The following is a 6,992-nucleotide window of genomic DNA, read 5'->3' as shown; positions in this document are numbered from 1 at the left end:
ACAAATTAGTGTCATGTTAATTAAGGGTATAGTGTAATCAATTATTTAGTTGATTGTCATTTCATCGATATTTTAATCTAAATTTTTTGATGTTATCTTATATATCCTTAAGTTAATCAAATAGTATTTTCAAATTAAAAAAAAAAAAAAAAAAAAAATCGCCAATCCTCCTCGTATTATGGAATTGGTGTCATTTCTATATTACTGCCACCAAGTTGAAATATTCAAAGAATGGTAGAGAAATAAGAAGAAAAAAATAAAAAAATTAATCAACCATTTTTAAGATTTGATTCAGTTTAAAAATTCTAATAAAAAAGAACCCTACCTTTTAAACCGCTTCCAAAAAGTTAATTATTTTGGACTCCAAATTTCAAATAATACATAAGCTCACTTCTCTATACCTATTTTTCCACGCCCATCATTAAATTCAGGATGAATTCTTTTTGAATTTTAATTCAAAAATAGTTTTAAAAGCCACTTATGAGTGCAGAAAAATTGATATAAAGAAATGAGAGTGTTTGTAGCATTACTCAAATCGTTATTCACTCTACTCTTGTTAAGTAACAAAACATGTTAAAAAATAAACATAAAAATAAAAATAAAAAAAGAACATAATTGCTTTACTAGGTGTTGCAACAGCCAACAGCTCCATGTTATTGTGATAACGAATAAATTAGTCCCTATAATTTGAAGTTTTGATAAATTATTTTCTGGAGTTTTTAAGAGTGATTAATCACTCCTTAATAAAAGTAAGCCAAAAAAAAAAAACAGACAAATAAACAAATTGACTCTACCATCAGAAAAACTGATGGAATCCATTAACTTAACATGTCAATACTAGTTAAATAATAACACATGTCTAGCTTGTCTAAGTCATTGTGAATAAGAATAAAAATAAAAATAATAGTAAAAAAAAAAAAACGTGTTGGACTTGACGGGTCACCAATAAAAGACATGTTGATAGGAGTGATAGAACAAACCGTTTTCTGCCTCTAAGGCAACGGGTCAATGCTTAAGCAAATTAGACAATTACCTAAGGCCCCCAATAAAAATAAAGCCTCAAAATATGCCTAAGCCGGCCCCAGAGAGAGAATCTCTGACCTCTCTCTAGTTTTTCCTCTTCGGTGAGTTTCTTTAAGGAGGAGGGATTCCCTTCAAATTGTTATGTATGTGTCTATGACTTGTAACTTCGTAGCTTCGACTATGATTTTATAAGAGCTTTATGCTCGTAATCCTTCATCAATTAATGAGATTGAAATGATTTCCACTTAAATGAAAAAATAAAAAAATAAAAGACACATGTTGGACATACCTTAGCTTCCCCTATTTGTAATATGAAGAATAGTTAATGGGCTTTCGGGGTAATTTGTTAAAGAGAGAGAGAGAGAGAGAGAGAGATTGAGAGATTGAACGAATTCAACTTGAGCACATGCAAATAGGATTTATATCCTATAAAAGCTTTACGGTCCCTTTAAAGAAAAGAAAAAGAAGATGACAAAATTTCCTAATCTTATTCATAAAACTCAGTTTGTTACTAAACGGTTTTTCATTTCCCCTTCTATTTTTTTAGTTTAAAATAAAAATATTAACAAATAATACAAAACACATCACACTAGAAATTAATTTATCTTCATGTTACATCATAACACTTTTCAAACAAATAACATAAAACAACCTCTAAAGACCATCAACAAATTAAGCCTTATGCTTGCTCCTCCAACATAAACATAATATTAATTTGAGGAGAAATACTTAACAATGGATATGACATCAATTTTGCATTCAATGAACAAAGAATTGCCCACCAAGTAGCCCTTTGATGTGTCCTGTAGATCTTGCATTGACAAAAATTGGTGAAAACCATAACCACTGCCAGGATTAGAGAACCAATGCTCAACTATAAGGTAAGAGTTTGTCATACTATTATATTTTTTCCTTGGATTGGTTTCCCGTGTAAATTTTCAGGAAACTGGTCTTTTGTTACCTAAGGTCAAAAATAAATTAAGTTTTAGAGCATATTTTTGTGAAAGCTAGCTAGTCAAGAGAGCATTCTTGTCCTTTCCAGATGATTCCTATGGATTTGATCCATTATACGCAGCTTGCATTTTGCGTACAATTTTCTATTATGAGGAAGAATTTCTGAATCACCTAACATGAGATAGAGACCCAACCATGTGGTAGCTTCTGTTCCTCCTCCCTTCTGCTCGAAGCTCAACTTCTTGTATCCAAAATATAAAGCTAAAGGGTGTAAACTAAAAGAATAAGTAAAACTGCTTGAGATCAATATAGAAGAGCAAAACGCCAATTATACCATCTTCGCCCCTCAACAGTGAATTGCTCAGACACATAATCTTTATCTTTCCAAGCCGTATAGTTGCCAATCTTGCAGGTGAAATAATCACGTTGAGGTTGATATATTTACCATCGATAAACACTCTCCTTTACAAGTACCTTTAATAACAGAAACTTCCACTCCAAAGGAACAAGTGTGTTCAACAAGATAAACATTTAATGGATTATTGAGAGTCTCATGGGAAAGCAACAGGACAAATCCCCATTCAGTCTTCAATTTATGAAATCATCTTACTACTCTCCCATTTGCATCTGAGTTGTTAAAGACTCACAAGCAATTGTAAAGTCACTTGTCAAATCACGACGTAAAAAAGCATGCATATATACTATAAAAACTAAGTTTTCAGCAAAGTTACCTTGAATACACAGGTACTTGTCTCGAATTTGATCGAACACAAAGAATCTTATGTTCGCATTAACCTTCCACCCAAGTGAAAGTTCATCGGTAGCTACTATTCCCAAGTATAGAGAGATGTGACCATTCCCATTACTGTTCTTGTTCCCATTTGGGTAGAGTAGCAATGTCCTAGCTAGACATGGAAACAAAAATGCTCATATTTTTTTATTAAAAGAAAAAAAGAAAAAGAAACCAATAGCCGAAAGAAGAAGGAGAGTCAGGAAGATGCACCATTGATAGCCTCCAACTTCAAACTGGCCAGAGTGACATTTTTCCTCCTTCATCCCTAATAGTAATGAGAAATTCTTGATTTGAAATGTATAATGATCATGAGCCGATGAGAGATCTGTAGTTGATCGTACTATTCCTGAAAAAAAAAAATAGAAAAAGAAGAAAAATTATATTCAAAAGATATAAAGATAATTATTATTGTGACACTTTTTGTTAATAGTTGTGTATTCAATCAGAGGTCAAAGGGTTGGGGGGTAGAGTAATTCTTGAAGTTCCAAATCTTTCCTGTGAAATATATATATATATATATATATATATATATATATATATATATATATATATATATATAACAGGGGAAGGGGAGAGGACTTTGGGTAATTTATTTAGTCAACAATTGCAGAGAGAGAGAAGTATACCCCAGTTTCATCATCGTCATGAGGGTGAGGATGGCAAGTTTTATCTTGCATGTCTTTCTTTTGAACCATTCTTTCTCTTCTCCCGGTGTTCCTCTACTCTACTCAGTTTCCGGTTATATTTTGAAGAATCTCAAATGACTTATGCTCTATGCACTTATGTGCCTTTTAAGCTTCCCAATTAATATGGCCCTCTATGCATTTATTTAAGGCGTTTTACTTGGTTATCTTAGTCAGATGAAACAAAAAAAAAAAAAAAAAAAAGAACTTTTGTCCCCAAGAGGTAACTCAATCGGCTAGGACCACACCTAATTAATGAAGCGGAGGTCACTAGTTCGAATTCTCCTCCCCCCTCTTGTGCGGACATGTAAAAAAAAAAAAAAAAAAGAACTTTTAAGCTTCCCAATAGGTCGTTTTATTTCTCCCAAGCGGATGAAAAAAAAAAAAAAAAAAAAAAAAGGTGACAAATGTAGATGTAGTAGAAGGGAGAGAATGCACTATAAATTGCACAAATCTAAATAATTTGAATTAGTGTGATGTTAACGGTGTACTTGTGGTTTGGGATTTTTCTAGCTAGTGTATGTAATCAATTATTTATATGATTATCATTTCATCAATACTTTAATCTAAATTTTTTTATGTTATCTTATATATCCTTAAGTTAACTAAATAACATTTTCAAATTTAGAAAGAAAAAAAAAAAATCACCAAACCTCCTCGTATTATGGGAATGGCGGCATTTATATACTGCTGCCACGAAGGTGATGAAACATTAATTCGAAGAGGAAAAGGATCCTCTCCAGTCCATAATGGATTGGAAAATATCCAGTTCATGAATAGGATTACTTAACAGAAATCTTATGGCTACAAATGAGACACATATCCTACTAATAAAAATAATAATAAAATATTATTTTAAATTACAAAAAATTAAAAAACAAATTAATAAAAGAAATAAAATAAAAAAGAAGGGGGTGGCTTGAGCCACCCGCAATGGCCAGCCACCCCCATCTTGCAAAAGGGGGGTGGTTCGGCCACCCCCAAGGGCCAACCTTTTTTTTTATTTTTTTAACTTGGCCATTGGGTTTGGCCACCCCTTGGCCCAAAGGGGGTGGTTCAGCCACCCCCCTTTTGCAAGTTGGGGGTGGCCGAACCACCCCCATAGGCCTATGGGGGTGGTTCGGCCACCCCCTGGCCGGCCATTGGGGGTGGATTGAGCCACCCCCTACCCAAAATGGGGGTGGCCGGCCACCCCCTATGGTGGTCAACCACCCTCTTCTTTTTTCTTAATTTTTTTATTATTATTATTTTTAAAAAAATTTAAAATAATATTTCATTATTATTTTTATTAGTGGGATATGTGTCCCATTTGTGGCCAGAAATCCTAACCATGAACTGAATATTCTCCAGTCCATTATGGACTGGAGAAGATCCTGCTCCATTTTGAAGGGTAGTACATTTAATGCACTATCATCGATCATTAAAATTTTTGGACAGCACTACCCTTTAAAATGCACTAAATGGAAGGAATTTGAAATGGAGAGGATCATTTTCCATTCGGAAGAATGATAGATAAATAAGAAGAAAAACAAAAATAAAAAAAAATTTAATCACCCGTTTTTAAGATTTGATTCAATCGAATTATATATATATATATATAGCCCTCAAAATTTCCAATCATCAAATTTTGATAATCAAACTAACCTATCTTGAATAATGTTAGGCGGGCTCCTAAATGTGATTTGACTTTTAAAATCACCATTAAATTTGGGATGATTATTATTGAATTTTGATATTTGTACTTTTAGAGTCACCTCACATTTGGGAGGACTCAATGAAAACTCTAATCCTCCTTCTAACGTTACTCAATCTATATAGATCCATCTAAGAAAACCATGCAAACTTATGAAATCTATCATTTAACAAAAAACTTGTTCATATACTTTGGATAATCAACTAATTAAGTTCTTGCGGTTTACTTTGCCGCAAAGGGCTGGGTATCGGTCATATCAGTCCGGTTAATGGGCTTATCTTATTGGTTGGTAACCGATAAGCTATCGGTTAACCAAATCCTAACCGATTACCGATAAGAAATGTTACCGAAAATTATTGGTCATATCGGTAATCGGTTAACCAAATCCTAACCGATTACCGATAACAAATGTTACCGAAAATTATTGGTCATATCGGTAATCGGTTAACCGGTCGGTTAAATCGGTTTATTGTGGGCTTTTTATTGGGCTTTTAACTAGTTGCTAATTGGGCCAAAAATTAATTGTTTGGAGGCCCAAATACGTTTTGTTGGGCTAAAGCCTAAATTAACTTATTAAAAATTAGTTATTTTGGGATATATTTTTGGCTAAAATATCTTATTTAAGCTTTTTTTTTTTTTTTTTTTTATTGACCCACTACAATATAAAATAAAAACTAAAACAACGTCATTTTAGTTTCAATAATAAATATAAAATTATAAAAAATTATAAATTATAAAAACTTATTAATCATATCGGTCATATCGGTTTTTCGATAATAAATTATTAACCGACCGATTATCGACCGATAAGCTTATCCGTATAAAATTTTTAACCGATTACCGACCGATAACTATCGGTTACAGTTACTATCGGTTCGGTTAAATTTGGTAATCGGTAACCGATTAATCTGCCCACCCCTAGCTTTGCGTGACGTTGGATGGTAATAAGTGCTTGAGAATTTTTGGTATTTAAATTGGACAATAAGCAAGCAAAATCTTTATTCACTCTACGTACTGATCTTGTTAAGTACCAAAATATGTTAAAAATAAATAAACAGAATTGCTCCACTAGGTGTTGAAACAGCTCCATGTTATTGTGATAACCAAGAAATTAAACAAAGGGATGAAGGCATAACGGAAAATTTTAACGAAAATGGGACATTGAAAAAAATTCAAAGTTCGATACACTAAATTGAGATAAATTAAACTTTAAGGGAGACATTGCAAAAGTGAAGTTTTTCCTAAAAATAATTTACATATAAAAAATAATAATGAAAAAAATAATAATAATAATAATGATCCTTTGAAGTTCATGCGCCTTTTCCTTTAGTTACGGCTTTTGCAATATTTTCTTGGCTTTTGTCCAAGATCATAGGACTAGGTCTTTTTTTTTTACCCATTTCTTTTTATTAGTTTGATTTTTCTGCACTATATTTCTGTCTTAAGTCTTTTCCAGGGGAACCCACCCCTTTCCTATTCAGATTCCATGTAACCCTTCCTTATTTCTGTCTTGGGTCTTCACCAACAAGCCTGCCGTTAATTTGAACGTTATTACCACTTATATTATGAGACGCAAGTCATTGAAAGTATACAAAAGTACTGGCTATATAAAACCCTTAACCAGTGCAACAGATTGAACGAATTCAACTTGAGCACTTGCAAATAGGATTTATATCCTATAAAAACTTTACATATCATTTTAAAGAAAAGAAAAAGGGGATGACAAAATTTCCTAATCATATTTAATTATAAAATTCAGGCTTTGTTAGTTAAGGCTTTTTCGTTATCCCTTTTATCTCTTGTTTTAAAAACAAAAATATAAAAACATGAAACACTTATATTTACT

General features: G+C 32.4%; 1 pseudogene; it reads right to left on the bottom strand.

Moving 5' to 3' along the window:
* Window positions 1-1,733: 1,733 nt before the first annotated feature.
* On the bottom strand, window positions 1,734-3,447 carry LOC148583875 (uncharacterized; annotated as a pseudogene).
* Window positions 3,448-6,992: the final 3,545 nt, after the last annotated feature.

This window comes from Corylus avellana, chromosome 9 (assembly GCF_965113065.1).
Source record: "Corylus avellana chromosome 9, dhCorAvel1.hap1.2, whole genome shotgun sequence".
NCBI lineage: Eukaryota > Viridiplantae > Streptophyta > Magnoliopsida > Fagales > Betulaceae > Corylus > Corylus avellana.
The sequence above is the reverse complement of the archived record's forward strand: the minus strand, read 5'-3'. Positions and strand labels throughout refer to the sequence as shown.